The following is a 22488-nucleotide window of genomic DNA, read 5'->3' on the forward strand; positions in this document are numbered from 1 at the left end:
TGTATTTTACATCTGTTACGGCAATTTTATTTTCAAAAACTATAGGAATCTAAAAAGTCCCATAAAAAGATCTATATCAAAAATATCAGCTTCTATTTTCATTTCACTTAGAAGTATGTAGAGTTAGAATAACTTTTTCCAGTCTGGAAGAGGCTCTACAAAAGAATTACTAATCAGCCTTCAGAATATGATCATTTGCAATGGAAACATCAGTTTTATTCCTAGGAAATCAATGAGATAACTATCCATGTTCACTTCAGTTTTTAATGCAACCTTAACAACGATTATGAGAAAAGCTTTAAACTTAAAAAAAAAAAAAAAAAAAAAAAAGAATTTGGACAGTGATGATGTGGATTTCAGTTTACAAACGCTTTGCCTAGCAAAACAATCCTTGTAATATGCAGAGAGAAGTTTTCCTGTTTCATTCTGCACCAGGTCTACCTTATTTCTGTAGACCTTTATCTGCAGTGGCTGACAGGCTGATCCCCGTTTGCACAGCATTTTGGCAGGAATGGAATAAATCATACTTGCTAGCTTGTCACATAGTCTACCATTTTCTGCCTGGCCTTCAACAGTGAGATTTACAGAACAAATGCAAATAGTCTGGCTGTTTGTGATGCACGCTGAGCTCACTGCACTGCTGATGAGGTGAGCAACACCACCTCCCATTAGCATTGTTACAGAGGGTTCCATGGTCAGCAGGAGAACTGTTATGTCACAGCCTGAACTGATGATTGAGCACCCAGTGAGGGGGTGGCTGGCCCAGGAAGCACAGGTGCAACTTGCCTGTGATTCCCACCTGACCAGAAGAGGGTGGACTCTGGGTCTGGTCTCCATGGGGGAAAATGTCTCATGGTTGTAGGCTGCTTCTTGAGGAGTGTTCCCCAGCCAGAGACCCTCATCAGCAACTGGGTGAGTCAGTTTTTTTTCCTATACATGATGGTTGGTACAGTCAATGATACTTCACCTGGTGTTGCAAAGAACTCATAAGGAGTAGTTTTGTGCTTCATAGGACACGTGTGTACGCTTGTAGACTGCTTATCAGCCTCCATGATGAAATAAGCATAGTGAATTTTCAGATTCACCTTTGCAGTGGGCCTGGCCAGCTGCCAGTCACCCTACCTCTCTCCTCCCCAGCCCTCAACTAGATGGGGAGAAGATACCGTGAAAAAATTAAAACTTTATACAGACAGGGAACTCATTCATCAGTTACTACTATGGGAAAATCAGTCACCTTGCTTCTGCAGGGAAGTGCCTGCTGCCTAGTGGTCTCTCTATGGGCAGCAGGGAAATCCTAGCTCTGGTTCTTTCCTTCTGTAGCCTGACTGTTCCCAACAGTGTTCCTCACGCTTCCTTCTCACTCCTTGCTGCCTTTCCTCAAGTATGTTTCCCAGAGTGTGGCTGCATGGCCCTGTTGTGCCCTGAGGCCAGATGAAACCAGCCTGAACGGGCTGTTTGTAGCAGGGCAGCCCTGGTGCCTCCACCTGCCGCAAGCTGCCATGGTAGTCAGACCTTGCACGCATTTCTTCTGCTGCTGGAGCTTTGCTGGAGGTTCAAAGGGTGAGTCAAGGCTTTCTGGAGTACCTGTCTGTGTACCTCTGGCCCTCAGTGGCTTCACATCTGATATGCCACAAACCAAACCCCTCAAAAAGAGGCCAAGAGCCTTGATAAGCCAGCATAGTACACTCAGCCCCCAGTTCCTTGCCTGCTGAGCTGCCCGTGCACACGGCAGATATCATTTGTGACAGGGCTGCAAGTCCTGTCTCTGTGTGATAGGCCAAGGCACAGTGCCGCTTCGGAGCTGTTGCCAGAACAGCAGGACAGCAGTGCAGCACCCAGCCTCCTGCAGGAAAGCTGGCAGTGGTGGGACAGTTCACTCGGGGCCTGGGGAGGCAACAGGGCTGTGCTTTGGGAGGCTGTGGCTCTCTCCAGTTCCCTGACAGTCAGGTGGCTCATGGAGCAGGAGTGTGAGCTGGCCTCATTAACAGCCACAGCTTCACTGCCAGAGCATGGCTGGCTCCCTCCCAGAGTCAAACTCAAGTACAAATCAACACAATATGTACAATGAGGGATTTGGGCTCAAATATGAGCTTGAAACTGAGCTAACATGACAGGGCAGATCGTGGTTCTGCTGGATCCCATTTCTAGATGGCCAGAGAGCCTTTGGCCTGTTTCATTAGATATAAATTGACTCAAATGCTCTCTGAGCAAAACAGTCCAATTCTTGGCAAACCCTGGTTTGTCTCAGCTGTTATTGAATCCTTGGCTCTCAGCTAGAATAATTATCATCTCAGGATGATATTTAACAAAAGGAAGGATATAGGTGCTATTACAGGAAACGTAATATATTGAGGGACTTGACCTGCTGGAACTAAGGAGCAAATTAGAACCAGATACTTTCCTGTAATAAATACTGTAATTTAGTTTTTCTAGTTGAGAATTTCTGAAAGGAAACTTTAAATTTATTTTATTTTAATGTGTGCTACGTACAAAAATAATCACTGGTACATATTGCAGTGCTAGCCTATTATTTGTAAAAGAGTTTTTTAAAAAATCATTGAGGTTTTATAGTGACATGAATAACATGATTATAAAGTTCTTTGTAAAAACGAAGTACTTCTGAAAGAACAGAAGGGAGAATGTAAGTGTGTATTAATATTATGTTTTCCTCAAATCTATTTTTGTTAGCAAGTCATAAGAAATGAATTGCTGTGAAATGTTGGAGGTTACAAATACTAGTGAACAAGTAGGTTATTAATTGTATTTATTGGGGTGGAGAGATATAGGCAATAAAGAACAAAGGTTTTCATCCATAAAGAATGCATTGAGCTGCCTCCAAAGTGATTTAGTTAATTGATCTAAAAGAAAGTTGATTCATGATTAGCAAAAGGACAAATAAATCTCAATTTAAAGCTCTCAGAACACATTTGGTCAATAAGCTACATCAAGAAACACAACTAAAACAACTGCTAAGCAAGTCAGAAACTGTCCTACTTGATGGGAATACAGCAGTACTAAAATGTAGTAGAATTTGGAACTGATTTTTTTTTTTTTAACATGAATCTTTGATTCTATCTACACAAAGTATTTACCTGTTGTGCTTGCATAGTGAAAATAAACTTTGTTTTTACTTTATCATGCAAACATGAGGTTAGTATATTGCCCAGTAAGTACAGAAAGGGATATCTGATGCTGTCCAAGGCAACAAGAGAATCAGGCTGACTGGTCATCTCCTCCATCCTTGATAAGACCAAAGCCTTAGTTTGGCATGCAGGTCCTCTGTAGAATTTCCAGTTGCAACAATCATTGTAGCATGTAACCTTACTAAGATGGAAATGATCTAATAAGTGCTTTTCTGGAGCAGCTTATCTAGTTTCTGTCTCCGTTCCCGCCCCATCAGTTACTCTCTCTCATTGCTATGATGAAGGTTCTTACTGTACTACCTTTTTTACTCTGCTCTTTTCTTTGGTGGCTGTTTGGAAAATCAGGGAAATAAAATGCATTAGGTGGAATTTGATTCACAGCTGCCTTTAAAGCGCAATTACTCAGGGAAGAAAGGAACCAATAAGGGAATGGCCCCAAAGGCAAACCTGTAGGTGTACTTCTTAGTGGGACTTCAGAAAGAACCAAAGGCAAAAGACAATGAAAAAGCAGCAGAGATGTGTTCTTAAACGCATTGTCCTTAATGAGGATCTGTGCAGCTAGAGAATAGCACCTCTCCTTTAATTTCCCCTGAGGCTAACTGTCCTTTTCTTCTGCTACTGTTGTTTCTATTTGTCTAATTTTGCATTTGCTGAGTGATGAGTTTATGACATCAAGAAAATGATTTCCTTTTGACTTCTTAAAAAATACATTTTTAAGTTGCTAGCTGAACTTTGAACTATTTAAGTTATACACATCCATTGCCATTCTCTGTTTTGTTATGCAGAAATATTTCTTTCATCTAAACCTCATACAAATACTTTGAGGAACTAACAGGGGAAAAGACAGAAGAAAAGATGAATGCACTTATATTTATACATAGAAATAATTGTTTACATTCTGAGGGCCTTGTTACAGGAAAATAGGAATTAAAATCTCCTAGGCCTTGGCTTGCCCTGTGTGTGATGGTAGAGATATTGCCCTATTTTCAAAATTACAAAACGTAGTGAATTTATTACTCACATGGTTTCTGTGAAGTTTTTCAGTGAAATGTTATAAAATGCATTGAGTTCTACATAATGAAAGTATAACTCTTATGATACGAGCATTCTTATGGCCTCTTAAAATATAGGGACAGGAAAAGTATTGTAGAACTATTACTTGTTTTGAAATGTGGATCAGTTTTTGACTGGTTTTGGTTTTTGGTGGTTTTTTTTTTTTTTTTTTTTTTTTTTTTGGACAAACATTAATTCTACTTTATAACACCTGTTACCTACCATATCAAATGACTTTTCCATATTATCTTTGCTTTTATAAGTCAGTCCCATCTCTTAAAGCCATGTCCGTCTGCATACAAGTTCAATATCCAGAAAAATCTTTTAACATTTAGTGCTGAAGCAAAGGTTTTCTAACAACAGAACTTAGGAAATGTGAGGACCTCATACACATTGTCACATAGTGATGTATGGATTCTTATATGCAAAGGAGGCTCACTCGTTTAATGCACAGTTTATTTCTAGCTTTGTTCTGATTAGATATATATCATTATTTATAAATCCTGGTTATGACTAAGACCGTAGTTTAAATTTTAGTTAAGAAGAGTGAACGTTTAGGAGTCTGAGGCTGCAATAAAGGATTGCAATTATACTGCCTTATATTTGAGGGTGTAGAAGAGCAGTGACAAAATAAGGGTGGGTATTCACTCGTGTCTTTCCTATTTTGTTGTATTGCAATGCAATTCATAGATTTAGAGTGTAAAACAAAGTTGTGCTTCTTTAGTATCGCCTGTTCTTGTGAAGACATAAAAGGGTTTTTGGAATGACAGTAGATCGAATTTATCTATTGTTCAGTAAAAATGGTAATGTTTTCAGTAAAAAAGTGGTAATGTTTTATTTAAATATCATTAAATGGTAAGTTAATGTTCAGTTTTACAATTTCAAATGCGTAGCCTTTTCAAGATCAACAGCCAATTACTGAATCATTGTTTTTGTCTCCAACCTGAAATCTGTGCATGTATTTATGATATGCACTTTCCAGTAGCAATGCTGTGAATACAATCTCAGAATTCCCTTACAAGATACTTTGTAATACTGATAACATTGACATCATGAGAGTGAAAAACACTGTTAAACTGCTATTTGTCTTGGCTAGTCAATAGCTGTTATCATGTGAGGATGCGTGTATACTGGAGTTAAGTGCTAAAACGTCTGAGATGCTGAATTGCACTTCATTCTCTAAATGAAACCTGTATGAACTCATCTCCGAGATTTAATGTTTTGTTACTCTCCCTTGCATCTTTTGAACTGCTGTTTGTTAGTTAAGGTAGTTAATTTCTTGAATTGCTTACATCTTAATCTCTGCAAAACTGTTGAAAGAGAATAAGGCATTCTTGATATTTACGTTCTTATTTCCTATCCAAGGAGAAACATTATGGCATATGCTTACTATATATATTATATGAGTAGGTTTAGGGTGTATGTATTACATAGACTTGGTTTAATTACATTACTTGAAATGTGTGTCCTTTACATAAATTCAAAAGTTTCACCAGAATTCATTGGACTAACTTTTGATTTCATTCACTGTATTTTCTCCTAAAGAGACACAGTGCCACCTACAGACTCAGTTCTTACCAGATTGATCTTTTTAAAAGCTATTTAATTCTAGAAAGTTACAGAAAGATTCTAGTTTGGAAACTATTCTGAAAATACTCTGGAGTAAATAACATTCATAGATAGTAAATAAAATAGCCCTTGTGAAAACTGATAATACTTGCTGACGGTGTCTTTTTCTAATAAAAAGATGCTTAGTTAATTAAACCCGATGATTGTGGAAAATGAATCAATATTTAATACTAGTTAATATTCACTTGAAATTATGTGAAAGGATATACAGCCTTAATTATTTAGTGTGAAATTTGAAAAGAGCAATATGATTTTCTTACCTTCATGTTAAAAGCTTTATTGAAAGAGCTACTAAAATGAAGGTAATAGCTTTTTACCTTGCTTTGTCCTGTATCCAAGTGAATTTCTTGTTCATGAGCAATTGTGATAATGTTAACAAGCTATGTGAAAGACTACCATGTCACTTTCTGCCCTGTTACAATATTAACCTTTAGTCACTGCTGGAAAATGTGTTGTAAGATGACAAGTATTCAATCATAATGTATTAACGGAATGGAAAAAGGAATATACTTGCTTTACTAATTAAATATAGCTAGGAACTACATTACATGCTGTTGAGCTCTTGGGATAGCATGTTAGGTATCAGAGTATCTAAGGTATTAATGCACTCCAGGGGTGGGGAGGTAACTCCCAGTCAAGTCAGCTGCAAATGAAGACTCAGGCATTTCCATTCCCTTTGCAAGTTGCATGTTTTAATCAAGCTAGTGCAACAGCTACTTAGGGTACATCTACACAGCACAGCAGGTAGAGACTCTGGTGAATTGTTCAGTTCTGTGCATTCCACTGTGCTTACAACCTATTGCACCTTTCTGACATCTTATCTCAGTTTATATCCAAGAGGATGGTGCCTTTAAGTCCTCTCCTAAAATGCAATCCAGGCTTCTGACCAGAATTCTGAATTTGAGGAGAAAGACATGATCTCTTTGTATACCAAGGCTAGGAATGCAAGTTCTTCTTAAGTTATTTTTTATGATTAAACAGACAATTTTAAGAGAATTAACACTTGCTACACAATTATGACATTACATTTAGGAATAAACAATTGATGATTATTTCATGTTAAGAATTATCTATGTAGAGGTACAACTAATGCGTAAGAAGGAAACCTGATATAGCATATATACTTGCTTGGGTGTGTAAAATTACAAATTCACAGTATGTGAACCAAACTGAGATGAGAATATGGTTTTCCAAGTTAACTTGACCAGAACTATAGAAAACCTCAAGGGTGATTTACTGAAAACTAAATTTCCAGTCTGGAAGTGATTTAAAGCCAGTAATTTAAGCTGAAGAAAGGTTGTTCACAGTGAAATGTGAAAGAGGGATTATTTTAATTAATAGAAGGTTGGAAACGTGGACCCAAAAAAGGATGTGGAAAAGGATTCAAACAGAAAAGGCATTCTTCTCGTTACAGTGCTCTGGACTGTGGCACTAAACCATAGCGGTCAGAAGTTCCATCATTCTAATGGCTCACAACTTAAAGCACATACTTGCTGTGGACAGAGGCATTGACTTTTCTCTTTCAACTGCCAGACGTTATACGGCTGCTGCCATCTTACCCTGCATTGTTCTAAGCCCTGTTGAGCTACGCTGAAAACCCCTGTTTGACTATAGATGATAGCAGTGATAGGTACTGTTAAGGTTATCAGAACTGCTCATCAAATGCATGGGTCTGCTAAGATAACTGTACTCAGTAGACTTTATATGATGAGAGCACGGTCATAAAAATAACGCATTGGTCACCGAGAATTAGACTTTGTTACTCGTCTGGATAGCAAAATGAGAATGAGAAGAATTAAAAACAGACAAACCCCAATAAACTATACAAAGCTATGTGCTAGCATGATTAGAGCACCTGGTATTTGTGTAAACCTGAAAAACCAGCAACAGAAGAATACTTTCCCTGTGGTTTCTTCTTGCTGATCTGTTGAGTTCTCCTTCCTCTCTCCGGAGGACAACTCATGACTTCCTCCCATGTCTACCCATTAGAAATGTATACATCTGTAGAGGAGCTGAACTGCCCCAAACTACAGTTAGCTTTCTCATAGTAGAAGACAAGAAGGTCACTGCTTCAGTCTCCCTTTGAACAAAATGAAAAAGCCTAATCCTACTACTCTTACTGCCTAGAGTTAATACACTGTTGTTCTTGGCAGTAGCTTGAATTTTCTATCTGGACTGTGTTCATGTATTAAAACCATGTTTCTAATGTTTATATGCTATATTCTGGTTCTCTGGTAATGCTGATCTCCATAGTGGGAAATGCATAACCTGCAGGGCAGCAGGTCAGGAAGGATTGATGAAGGGCTTAATTACTTCCCTTGGTTTTCATCAAACTACCAATTAGAAACAGCTGCTGTGAAAATCTAATACCTGAAGGGCAGCAAGGGGAGAAGTTATTTTAGAGGATTTGGGTTTGTTATAGGAGAAATATATGAGGTGAAGTAAGTATTAAAATGTCTGACTGCCAGAGGGTAACTTGGTTAGCATGTGGGGTGTTATGAGCATCTGATGATACTGAGAAATTGCTATGAGTGGATAATTGTTTATTTATTTGTGTAAAAGTGATTCCTTTCTTTTTTCTTTATCAGTTTTTCTGTAACTGTGATTTCTGAATTTTCCCTGAACTTTATCAGGAGAAGAATATGAATGGGGAAGGTTTCCTTTAAATAAGTAGTTCACTGTGAGGTTGGCATTTTCACTTACATTGCAATGAATTGTTTGAGTAATCATGTCCTTGACTGTAAAAATTGAAAGGGGCTGATTGAAATAGCTTGCTATTTGAATGCTGACCTCTGTTGTTCTATAAGGAATCAGAAATCCTGTTTATCTGGTGATTTGAATGTTTGTCTTGAGGTAGCAGTAACTAAGACGAACTTGGCTGCAGTCCTAGTAATTCTTACTGTCCATGAGTTCAAGTTCTGCAAGGTGTTTCTACCCTTATTTATGTGTTGTTCCAACTACTTTTGGATCTTTTTAAAATATCGGATATCTTATTATCTTACTTGAGCAGTAAAGCAGAGGCAGCTTTTTTTTGTTAATGTGATTGTTCAGCTGGAAATTCTATCAAATTTATTTGTCTTAAATTTATATAAAGATTGGAGGTGCTATAGTCAATCAGAAACAGCTATTAATAAACATTAGCTAATTTGATGATTATGAACAGTGTCACCAAACCATTAAAATTTAATTGAGCATTAAATAAAGTCCACTTATTGTAAAGTATCGCTGAGTTTTATTTTTTTTTTAATCTTAACAATAAGTGTTAAATAGTTGATAGCTTATTATTTAAAAGTGCAAGAAAAAATATCTTCCGTGGAAGTGTAATGAGTTTATTAGCAGCTAAGTCTTCCTTATTAAAGGGGATGAAGTTAGCTTAGGGACTTGGAGGCACGTTTTCTGTTTTCCACCTGTATGCGCTTTTAGGATTTATCACATGCTTTGAAGACCCCTGCATTTGATGTTGAAAATGACATTGGCAGACCTTGGTACATAAATTTTGAACTGATTTGCTTAACTTCTTGCTTATGTTGTTCTATGAAAAGTTTGAAGACAAACTGTCCAGATTTTTTTTTCATAAAAGTTTTCTAAAACAAATTTGGCTTCCACACTGGAATGGAAGCACATGGGTCTTGACTGCTACAAAGTGCAGTGTATGACCACAGATACAAGGCATTCCTCGTTGTCAGCCTGTGTCAGTTTACTTTGACTTGTAGGTAATGTAGAAGTAGTCAATTGTACCAGGGTATCACTGTGATCTCTCCACCTTGCATTTTAGTAGATACTGGTAGAACACGCAGTGGTTAGGAACTTGCTTGAGAAGAAGGCTAGCTCATACAGAACAGAGGGAGAAAGCAAATAGCAAACTTTTCCTACAGCATATTGCGCAGGGGACACTGCTGTGTTCTTGCTGACGTGTATTGACTACGCTGGGTTTCAGAAGTGTTACTTTCTTGTGCTGTGCCTTGAAGGAGTACATTAATAGGTTGTGGCACGCTCCTATCAATTCCTGTTCTAGGTGTAATATATGAATATTTCAAATTTTCACTTGAAACATATGTTATTACTGTTCCTCTTCAGTAGAAGCATCACAAAGAAGTTGGATGCATTTCACTGATCACTTCTGCTTATTAGAATATGTTAATACTGTGGTGTGACTATCTTATAAAATACATGCAGTGATATTATCCACTGGTTCTGGGTGGGTGGAGCATCTTGTACCAGCACGGGCTGTTTGAGATCCTAGAACAAATTATTGTGTAGCTGCCAAGCCTCTCTGTTCACTTTTTAATTACTTTTCTGAACATAAATATCATCTTTTCTTTTTCCCAGAGTATGTTTAATATTTGTTTTATGGTAACTGAATAAACCAACTATTCTTTCTGCTTATAAAGGTTATTAACATTGTTTGGTATGTATTACTATCCTAATTGCATCTTTCATCTCTTAATTTTTTTTTTTTTTTTGAGTATGAGCTAGCATAATTAATTTTTAGGGCAGCTGAAAATGAATAGGTAAGAGAAAAATAAGTGTTTTGTATCCTACTTGATCCCAGTCCTTGCTAGGGCCGTCACCATCAGCCCGAGGTCAGTTGGTCAGCCAGGCCGTCTGCTCTTTGCTGCACAGCCCCCTCTGTGGAAGGGATCTGTGTCACTTCTGAAGATTTCCCCACACCTTGCAGCAGTCTTTCCCCACAACCTGTGGGCAACTCTACCTCCTTACTCTGACATTCCTCTTCTAAAACAAATGTACGCATCCTGCGAGCATGCTGTTTGTCACGCTTAAGCTTCATACTGCAGATGATAGGGGAGTGTTACTGCAGTCTTCTATCTCTCAGTCGTGAATTCAGCATAAGTCTTGTGCTCTTCCTCACCTTTTCCATAGCATCACAAACTTCTCTATCTTTGGGATAATTAAATTTGTGAGAAGCCTTGACAGGTCTCGGAGCATTTCTTCCCTCATGATATCTGCAACAGTCTGCATTAAATTATTTTCTATCAGTTCCTGCATGGAGAAATACACACAAACAGTCAATGAAAATGAATTGCAGGAAACTAAGTTAATTTAAATTAATTTAAATTAATATTGACTTATTATAGGAGGAAATACTGCTTCATGAGAGTTAAAGGTGATGTTTCAGAATTGTGAAGGAAGATGGGTGGTAGGAATGCCTTAGGGCTGTAAGGCATCCTTACCATAAGAAATGCATATGTGTTCCATTAAATGATATGGTGTGAAGATAAAGATTTTGTAAGTATGAATTTCAACATACAGTTACAATTTTCAAGTGCTAAGATGCTGAACCCAATACTGCATTGGAATTGCAGAATAAAAGTTTCTTTCACTCTGCTTCTAGCTTTTAACTACTTAATTAACATAGAGGACTAGTTTGTTAATTTTGTGAAGTAACAGATTTGGGATTTGTTTCTTTGCAAAACACAGATAAGCTCTTAATTAGTTATCAGGTTAAGGCTTGGCTGAGGATGGGCAAGGGCACTTCAGCAGTGAGACACTTCCCTGAGTAGATGGTTAATAATGTGTTGCTCAGAAAATGTACGCTTTATTTTTGAATTGTGCTTTATATTGATTTTTTGCTTCCCTGTGAAGCCCATGCAATCTTAAATCATCCAGCCAAACTTCTGATAAAAGAAATAACAATAATCAAAATGAATGGTTACTTTGCATAGTGCCTTCCAAGTTTTTAAAATGAACTATGTGTCGTAATGACTTTTATATCATGTATTGATATAAAATTAATCAAGTTTATGTCTCCTGTCAGTACTCAGCCATAATAAATGACAGGCTGTTGTGGTGCCAAACCATCCAAGAAATTATTTGCTATAGGCTTTGTCAGAAATCTGCTGACATTCAATGTGTTCTTGACTGTGGCTCAGATATGAAATTCCAGCTTTGTGTCATATATGCATGAGTTCTTCTTTCAGGCTGTTTTGGCTTTCTGCACCTGTTAAAAGGTCAGAGGTAATCAGATAAGCCAGTAGGATGCTATCTGTCATTATAATTGACTTGAGCCATCATACATAGGAAATCATGCTGAATATCAATACTGACATTTAAAGAGATGGTATAGTAGGTGTATTATTACAAATGTATCCCATACTTAGCTGCAGGTGAGCATGAGTTTTTTTTTTTCTGTGCAGAAACAAGTGCTACAAGGTATTAAATTTTCATATCTACTTATCTGGTGAGAATAATCTTAACTATCCAGACATTATGTTCCTAGAATGATGTGATTGAGTTCATTCAGTTTTGAAATATTGCTTTGCACAACTTATTTTCCCATGCTTCACGAAAGTATTAATAAAATGTAACTTGTGCAAATGGCATTCTGATTATTGGTGCCAATCTAACGATGAATAAAGCAGTCAAAACTTAGTTTCCATAACGGTGTTAAATGTTTGTCATACGTATAATTGAGATGGTAGAGGTATTCATATCTCACTACCCAGTGAAAACCTCGTTGTTTGAAGTTTGTTGGAGAAACAAGTCAGGGTTCTTCTGATAGCGATATCCTCCTCCATGGCTGACTGAGAGTGTATGTAATATATCTGCAGGTAAAATGCATCACATTATTATTTAATATTCTTGTATAACTTTTGGTTTTATGGATAATCTTACTGAAAATGAAGTCTTTAAGAACCTATTTTAAACTTATATTTATACACACACACACACACACACATATATATAGTACTACTTACTTTCCATTTTGCATAATATCCCAAGAACATACTTGATTAACCCAAAAGTGCTTTTCAGATGTGAAAACTGCAGTCACTTGGTGCAAATAATGTATGATACACTTCAGTTCTACCGAGGAAATTCAGTTATTAGAAACTGGCTGGGCTGTTACTCCTGCATTAGTAAAGCACGCTTTTCAGGTGAATGTAGGTTATTTGCTGTAGCATCACAAATAAGTGGTATAATTGCCTTATGTCCTCTAGCCTTTCTTCAAGGAAAAGAAAGTATTTTCCATTCTCTGTACCCAGCAAAACGTTATGTGGACACAACTCAATTTAAATTTTAAAATAATCATACACATTGAATTACTAATATGGTAAAATTTGGAATAATAAAATACCAGGTCTAAACAATTGCTAATATACTGAATTCCACATACAGTTGAGAGTAAGAGTTTGAAATGATGGTGTGGATCTGAACATATGACAGATGTAGCAAAATACATGGTGTGCTCAGTTTGATTGCATCATAATACATTGAACTAAGGAACAAGGAAATACTTGATAAATAAGCCATCAGATATTTTGAGGATTTCATTTTGATGAATAAATGTTATTTCTGTACAGAAATGTTGGTTTGTTTGTGACTACAATAGGTATGTGCCCTTTCATAATGTATCAGTTTTTGTGACTTATTCCTTGTAAGTAAATTAAATATTGGATTTTCATGGTTTGCATTAGCCGTCAATTCTTAAACTTGAATTTTATGCAGGACATGCAAGCAATTTTCGAGCATAAACTTCTACTATTCACTCTTGTTTTTAACTTTTTCATTCAGAGTATGTCAGACCACAGCAGTTTTTAAAATCTGAATTATTGTTCCATGACACTGATTTTTTTTTTTTTTTTTTTTTTTTTTTTAATATAAGGACTTCAGCAGAGCAGTCACAGGTTCTCCCATGAAACATGAATCCAATCTGATGCGAATTAAGCTGCGTTTATAGTTGTTATTGACAAGGAAAATAAAGGAGTCACTTAAAAGAGTCATCACGATAAGATGCTGAGAATCTAATCCAAGTATGTATGTATGTGCATATATGCCATATTTACATTAATCTAATTCTTACTTTCTTCTGGTCTGGAGCAATGATTGATGTAGTGTTTTCAGTGCGGTGACTAGTGCTTGATGGGCTGTAGGGCATGTAACGAAAATGAAGTTAGTAAAATTTAAATAAGGAACTGCTTATTTTCCTATGGCAGTGGCTTTCCAGTTCTTTGACTTTACCATTTCAGCTTCCCTTTGTTGTTGTGAATGTGTATTGACTCTCTCTGCAGAACTTTGTTTATAAATCCTGCAGTGTATAGAACATCAATCTACCCTCTTGCTTTAAATTGGAAAAGACTGGAGTATGAATTTAAAACCTCACTATTTAATCATTGTGTAAATTAGGGTTTAATCCATGGTATGTAGCTGATAATGCAAGAGCATTTACTGGCTGTGTTCTCTGTATGTTTCTTCACTGTTCTCAAGGAATAAGAATATTCTGTATAGTATTTGACTCCTTTATATCTCATTAAGTTCAGCAAAGTACATTTTAGGGCTGGCTATTGAACTTCTGTGGGTCAGTCAGCTTGAGTGCTCTTAGAAATAACTGGTTATCAGATAGGGACCTCCCATACCTATGTTTTTATTACTTTATTGCAAGGAGTGAGACAGTTACTTTCCTAGGCACAGAGTTAATGCTCATTTCATTTTTTTTTTTCTTCTTTTTTTCGGTCTGGAAAAAGATGAATTGGAATATTTGTATGGATTTTAGTTGTAGTGTGTTTTCACATGAGCAATCAGTTTGATATAATTATTGCTGTTCAAATCATGTTTGATTCTGACACAGATTAATACATCTGAAGTCAGTTGGAATTGTAGATTTCCATCTAGGGTTCGTTTCTGGGACCCATAATGTTAAGTGGTTTGACAAGATTTAAAAACTGGTTTGAAGGTGTTAATTATTATGAATCAGATTAATGTAACAAAATATCAAGTGGCATCTGATCTCTGTAGTGTATTACCCCAGTTTTAAGTCTTTGCAGGAACCTGGGTCATACTAATAAGGCAGTTACAGAAATGGTTCAGAAATGGTTCAGATGTTGAATTTGAGTCATACTTTTCTATATGGCTGTTTGAAAATGTGTTCAGTAACGCAGAGTGAGCTGAGCCATGTAACAGTGGGCCGGTGCATGTTCTGATACATGGCAGCAGCTTCTGAGTGCAGCGTATGGCACTTCAGATGTTTACGTTTTTAGAAACAAGTAAGTGTTACTTCTGTTATGCTTGCCTTGGGAAGGAAGATAGGAGGTGCTGCCTGAAAGCAGCTTCAGCTCATCCAGGCAAAAGCTTGCAGTAATATGGAAATGCCAAAGCTGCAGGGTGCTGATTGGGTCAAGCTTGGACAGTGCCATCCTTTTTTTCAGTTACTGAATAGAATTGGATAGAATCCCAGATATGACAAGGGCTTTCTTTTATTTATTTTTCCAACTTTTTGTTTTCATGTTTTATTTTAAGCATCTTTTTTTCTAAGCATCCCTGGGGAAAAAAAATTATAAAGCATAAAAGAATAACTAAAGCAATCTACCTGTTGGTGAATTGGTGTATTGATATGTAGATTGGACCTGGCTCTTACTGCCAAAGTGAAACATGTCAATAAAATATCCTGATCAATCCATTATAGCCAGTCAGAGAAACGAAAACAAAATTTCAGAGATAAATGTGCTGTACTTTGTGGCATCATCTTCCCATCTGGGAAGCCTAGCTCCTGCTTTGAGGTACTGAAAAAATAAACAGCCCACACCTCAAACTCCTCTTATACAGAACTCAATGCGTTAAACATGAATCTTCTTGTTATCTTGGTTCTCAGTAATTTCAATTGTGAAAAGAGTTGCAGTTGGGAGGGAAGACAGAACTGCAGAAGGAGGGTACAGCTTTGAGCATCCAGAATTTCCCTTCAGCCTTGAAGGATGCTGCCCAAGCTGCCTTGGTCATGAATTGGTAACTGAACAGGTAGGAACGGTGTGTGCCTGGTGTGGTGCAGTCCAGTCCCATTCTGTACTGCTTAGTTACAGGCTCCAGTGTGCCTTAGCCATTCTGTATCAATAGGTAATAGCAGACTACGTATTAGATCTCTATGATGTTTTTAATGTTAAATATCTTTTATTGGAGAGTTGCAAAGGTTACATTTCAAGCTCTAGTGTTCCATATGTATGTAATTAAATTGCTGCTTAAAAATACCTGTTAATTTAATTTCTGAGTTCCATTTCCTTGGCTTCATTTGCTCTCCATGCCGTTCCATCTTAAGGGAGCTCAGGAACACAGTGATCATCTGAAGCCTTTTAATGAGACCATAAATAGGGACAGTATGGTCTAGGGGGCACTGTTATCAGAAGGCAGGAGTAAGGGTGTTCTGGAGTCCTCTTTAGCTGAGAGTTTCTTTGACACTAGTGAATTAACTGGATACTTAGTCTGGAGGAATCATTCTTAACACATATATGTTGCCACTTGAAGCGTTGCTTAAGTATTATTTGTCAACAAAGGCTTTAAAAAGTGAGGAGGTATGTTCTATTTGTTACACTCTTGTAGAAATTCTTATTTCTGGGTGGAAAAGAATGTAAATAATTTCTGGCTGTGCCAAAAGCTCATCTAGCTTCTTTAAAAAAAAAAATAAAAAAAATCCCACCACCAAAACCATCTCTGAAAATTACCACAAATAGTGGTCTGTTTTGTTGTGCTTTTTTTGTTGGGTTGTTGGTTTTTATTTTAGGTGGTTCCACTTGTTTTGCTGTTTTCTTTTTCTAAGAATGCACGTTTATCGGATGGCCTTAAAGAGCTGTGTAAGATCCTCCTTCGTGCTTGTTCTCCTGGTAGCTAGGAAGGATGCGAAGTTCAGCTGCTTTGTTCAGTTTCACGTGTTACATTGCTTCCATAACATGATGAAAGGCACTTTTGGGAAGCACCTGGCCCCAGAAGGGCAGACAGTTCTTAAGTAAAGTTGTATTAAGAAGTGGACATATTTTGTATTTTATTTCTTTTAGAATAGGTTAAATAATCATGTCTAGGTTTCTTTTATATTTGTATGTGCCTGTAGTTTATTTTTGCTGATGAATTATAGATTTTTACACTGATTCATGAGCAGATAAACATCTGAAGGAAGCAATAAAAGGCACTAGTTCTGTAAATCAGTCTTATAGAATTGAAATAAAATATGTATTTTGAAGTCTAATCTTTATTAATCTAATTTTAAATAATTACTTTTTTATTGTGATTTTCAATTGTTTCTGTAATGAGAAATAATTCTAATATTCTATTTTCTTCTTGAAAAACTCCCTGAAGATTCTGTCTGCAAAAGCTTGTGAACAGTTTGTGAGTAGCAGTTATCACTGTAGTACAGGTACTGATATGTGATAAGGAAACAGCATCAAACTCAGAAGGACAAATCTACTTTGGTTCGGAGTCTAAGAAATACCTTAGTATTTTAAAAATCAGACATGGCATTTGGTTCCCTGGTCATCTTTGATGTCTGGCATTGTATGAGACACAGCCATTTAGCTGTGAGTTCATTTTATATTCTGAGATGAATTTTAGGTTAGAGACAAATTGAAACCATTGTCTACTTTCAGATTTCATTATATTGAAATAATGAGGTTTGGGCCTTAAATGAAAGAAATGTCATGAGATCATGTCTGCATTTTGATTTTTTTTTTTTTTTTTTTTTTTTTCCTCATCCTTATTGCATAGTATGGGGATTCATTGGGATCAAGAATTCATCAGGAATCCAACCTGTAATGAAAAGATTATTCTCTATTATTTGTTTTTCTGACAGGTAATTGATAAATTTGAGTCCCAGGATGATCATTTGTCCAGTCTTTGAACTGTGAAGGTTTTTGATCTTTCTATAAGTGAGTGTATAAAAGTGTACTTCGCAGTGTAACTGCTGGTGGTACTGTCAAGAAACAAAAGGGCGGTTGTCCTTTGCTTCCTGGGGCAGAGGGAAGAGTATTGCTATCAGACTGTGCCTCAGCCATCTGGTCCCTGCGGTCTCTCTGGAGAATACAAGCACTCTTCTATTACGGCAGAAACATTAGCAAGAAGTGTGTTGTTTGGTCTATTACCTTCTACTTTTTAACAGCTAACAAGACATGTTTGAGAACTCTGCTTAGAGCTTACTTTGAATTACTGTAACTTACTGAAATCAAATATCCAGAAATAACAATCTAAGTTGTCACGTTCATTCTCAGTTCCTTTAGTCTTCTGGGCCCTTAGTCAGGATTCTGAAATAATGGAGTTCTTGCATTGCTCTCCTGATGCAATCCAAATACCCATTCACTGTTTGTATTTAATGTGTGGATGTTTGATATGCAGAAAACGTTTTCAGTATTCTAAAAGCATTTGTAGGTGTGAAGACGATATTATATATCTAAAATAACGTGTCTAAGTTTGGTAAAAGGCTTTAAAGTACTTAAAACCCAAATTCATTTTTCCTCTGACTACTTTACCCCTTAAGTTGATACATAATTTGCATCAGAGCTTTTTGCAAATCTTTGTTATTAGTGATTTGCATACTAAATATGGTTTTAAATGAGAGTGTACTTGTCCTTTGTTTTTTAAATTGCCACTTTAGCAAGCAAAGGCAGAAGTTCAATAGTATCCTGTACCTTGTGCTTCAAGGATACTCTGGTATACATCTTATCTAATTTAAATTTTATTCAAATAGAATACTAAAAATGATACATAAAGCTTACTCCTTAATTTCACCTTCTTTTGACCCTCTAAAAGAGGAATACATAGCCCTTAGCAGTATTGTTTCTTTTTTTTTTTTTTTTTTTAATCCCTCCTATAAGAAAAAAGGGAGCAGTGAGGTGAATGGACGTGTTAGAATGCAGTCACCCTCCGCGGCTGAAACTGGTGTGGAGATACATTGGAACTCTACACTGGAATACAGTCCTTGAACTATTTCTTGAATGATGCAACTATTTGTTACGCTTTTTGTTGGTGCTTATACAATATGCCCATGGTCACTGTGGTAGACATGCAGTTCCTAAAGGTCTTTATTTAGACATTGCCCTTCAGTGTAGCACTGGAATATGAAGCCAAAGTAATCCTACCCAGAAATATGAAAAGTACTTCTGTTGCACAGAATGTGCAGAGAGGACATTGAGCACAACTTACAACTATGTGCTGTGCTCAACACAGATGGATGCAAATAAGAACTCGGAATAAGTCTGATTGATGAAATAAGAAAAAATGAGTAGGTTATCTGTATGTAAATTTGTATTGGGCACAAAAAAATGTTTCTCTGATTAGCCGTAAGGTTCTACAGCCTTTCACTGGAATTACTGGGAGGAAAAAATACATTTCTGATCATTTCTGGTCAAAAGAATGTTATTGCATAAGGCAGCAAGGGAACAAGCCTCTTAAAATTACTGAGATAACAGACAGCAGCTTGACAGCATATGTCATTGTTTTGGTGGAATATTTTTTGTATTCTTTTAAAGGTGTGATTGCCTTTTTTTCTAGTCTATGACCAATTTGTGGGCTTTCGTATAGGCTCTTTATGCTAGTTGTTAAAAGAAAAAAAAACAAATCCGACACTAAAACATTATTAAGGATATTTTGAGGGATAGTGACTGTTAAAATTGTTGTGATAGTGACAGTTAAAACTGTTAGAATTTCCAATCTAGGTGAAAAGGTTTGCTTTTACATGGGTGATAGACCCAGTTGTAAGTCTTGATACTTTCTTTTTCCAAGTGGAAATCATTCTCTAGCTCTTCTTTATCAGCATGATAAAGCATTCTAAATTCCTATTTACCGCCAGCAACTGATCAAGGCCTGCCTACTCATGTGCAAGGAGAGGGTGATTCTTAAACAACTTCAATTGCTCCACTCCCCTTCTTCCCCACATAAAAAGAAAAAAAGAGTAGCAGAGAAGTAGGGTGAAAGTAGACTTAACCAAACATATTGAGAAATTAAGCACTAGAGAAGGGTTAATGTATCTGTGTTGCTCAAGAACATAAAAATTTCTCGTGGTCTCCTTTATCTTGTAAATCAGAATGTTAATGTTGATTAGAGTAAATATTACTGAAAGCAGTGATAATCTAAGTAAATCCTCAAGTAGGAGAAAAGGTCAATGAAAGATATGAAATGGATTATTTAGTATAGTTGCCTTCTACAGTGAGATTTCTTTCAAAGGTGCATGGCTAGAAGAAGCTACTTACAGTCCCAGAAGATCCACATCTGAAATTATTTTCTGTTAGAGCATACTGATTTGGTTCAGTGAGGAGATTAACACCTTTCATTAGAGCTTATTATAAGCTTTATTGTCTTAGTTTACTGCTGTTACTGGCGTGCTCATTAGTAAGTTGCTTCTGGAATGCAAGTTTTTAGATTCATACTGGAATTTACTGTTTGGCTGTCTCTTAAAGATACTTGACGGAGATGTATGTGTCTTGGGTTGTTTTTCTTCTAACAAGCTTCTGCAAATCCTGAGGAAGTACTCCAGTCCCTAAAGTTATGTATCTTGTTATAGGAAAAAGTGCAGGTGGAAAGTCCAGCATTGAGTCCTACTTTGGGACACAGGCTCTACAGCTTGCACATATGAACACTGTTTCTTACCCACTTTGGAAGCTGAATCTGAAATACCTTCTTTCTTCCCACCCTGAAAGATGTTCGAAGCATGTGGGTGTTCAGTCATCTGACATCAAACTCTTTCAATCCTTCTTGTTGAGGCTGCAGAGCCAGTGAATCTGAAAAGTTAAAAATAGATCTTTCACCTGATGGCCTGGATGTGAAGCTTTGATAGAGGCTGTGTTTTCTGGTCATTAACGTTTGGAATGCACTTCAGAAGCAGATACTGTCAGGGGTAATTTTTTCATCCTTTCTTAAATGATTTTTCCTACCCTTTAAACATTAAATCATTCTACTCAGCTAATGCTTCCTGCTTCACTTATTTACTATCACAAAGATGGAAGAAAAGAGTGCAAACACTTTTTTTTTTTTTTTTAAATTGAGGACAAAAAGAACTAATTCTGTTTCTTTCACAGTTGTAAGCTAGGGAAATTTCAGCACTCTGCTTGGGTTTAGAAAGGACACATAGCCAGGATCCCAACTAATGTCACCACATGATTCATAAGAAAAATGTGCTAATGACATTGAATAATAACATCTAGGGTTTTCTTGCTTAGTTCTGTTTCACTCTAATTATCATATATAGAATTAAGAACTGACAGCCTTCCTCAATGGGAGTTAGTTAAGATAGTGCTAATTCCATTTTCAGCAAGAAAAACTATAAACATAGGTCTTCTCTATGCAGTCAAAGAGCTGGAGCATGTTTTATCAAGGAGAAAAATCTCTGTATTCTTAGTGAGATAATCTGTAGAAATGCAAAATACTGCAGTTAATTTGCTTCTAGCTCTCCTGCTAATTTTCTTTTCAGTGCACTGATAGAGTTTATTTGGCTTTCTCTGCACCTTGTTTATTTAAATATGTTGCTTGTATATAGCAGAATGTAATACAATATTGCCATCTAGTGAAAGATGAATAAATATATACTCAAAGGGCTTGATCTGTTCACAGGGTAAACAAAAGTACTTACAAATGAATGTGCTTGCCACTGGGAGCATGCAACTTTCTAAACAAGACATGATAGAAACTTGTTTTTTTTTTTTTTTTATTGAGGTATTTACAGTGTGTACTTGCCATACATCTTGCAAGGAATATCAGAGCGGATTGGAAATAGGGAAGAAAAAGATAGAATTTATTCACAGCAGAAATATTATGGTGATATCACCTCCTATTATGCAAAGATACTTGATGGTTTTTTGCTATTGCCTGTGAACACATTTCTGGTACTGGCTGTTAATGGTGGAATGAAGAAGTCAAACAATTATGGTGAAAGATCAGGTATGCTGGACAAAAAACTGATATTTTTCAGTGCATTCTTCTGTTTGGTTGGCTATGATCAATTATGTTCTTATCAGCTATTTTCAAAGACATATGTTGTAGCTTTAGTTTAATCACATACCCTGCCTACTAAGTATATTACACCACTGTAGTTTGAATTTTCACTGCAAATTGGAAGTGTATGATTTAGAATCAAGCCAACATCTCTGGGCCATGTTTTTTAAGTTACATTTTCCTGTGTTTCATGAGTTGTTTATAGAGAAATTGTTTCTACAAAATATTTGCAGCGATACATTTCATCATCTCTCCTTACTATGTTCAACATGTAATCGTGCACTTTGGGAAAGGGGTGACCTTACCAGGGTCATTCTCATATAAGATCTGAAACCAGAGAAAACTACCATGTTTTTCTCCAAATCCCATTGAGTAGATCTAGCTGCTGCCCTTTTATTTCCATTTAATAAATCGTTCAAGCATTTTCACTATAATTCCATGAGAACATGTTCATAAGGGTTTCCAAATGTGTTATTAGAAGGGCTCCAAATCATAAATAAATAAAAATGTCTTTTAGTTCATTACCAGAAATTTCTGGGGAGGGCTGATTAGGAATTTCTTTGTGGGCAGATCCATAATTTTAATTAGTAACAGTATGTAGCATTATTTTTATGAAGCTGGGTTAGTTTGTCTGTTTAACAGATACAACCCACGTGCAGCTTTGAGGTTCGGAATGGGTATTCTTATTCCATTCTTCTGTTGCTGAAAAATGTTGTTTTTTTTTTTTATTACTGTAAGTGTTCAGTGAGAAACATTCTGTTTGTGCCGTGTGCTTGGAAGAACCCCCAGATGTCAAATGACTTTTTGTACAGTGTAAAAATCTAAAAGTCAGTTTGTTGTATATAAGATCCTATGTGCAAAGGAATTGCCAAGTCATATGATGGAACCTCACATTCCAGCCCTGGTTTTGTATTCTTGTATTGTTACCCAGCAAAATCGGTCACATTCAACTCTCTTTTCTTCAGGA

The 22488-nt window shown here is 36.5% G+C and overlaps 1 long non-coding RNA gene across 1 annotated transcript in view; it reads left to right on the forward strand.

Annotated features, from left to right (window-relative positions):
- Window positions 1-806: 806 nt before the first annotated feature.
- The window catches only part of LOC125699536 (uncharacterized), a 283177-nt gene continuing 261495 nt past the window's right edge, over window positions 807-22488 (forward strand). The window contains exon 1 of the long non-coding RNA XR_007379602.1: window positions 807-912. This is a non-coding gene — a long non-coding RNA (uncharacterized LOC125699536). The remainder of the gene's footprint in view (window positions 913-22488) is intronic.

Source organism: Lagopus muta, chromosome 13 (genome assembly GCF_023343835.1).
Source record: "Lagopus muta isolate bLagMut1 chromosome 13, bLagMut1 primary, whole genome shotgun sequence".
In the NCBI taxonomy this organism is placed as follows: domain Eukaryota; kingdom Metazoa; phylum Chordata; class Aves; order Galliformes; family Phasianidae; genus Lagopus; species Lagopus muta.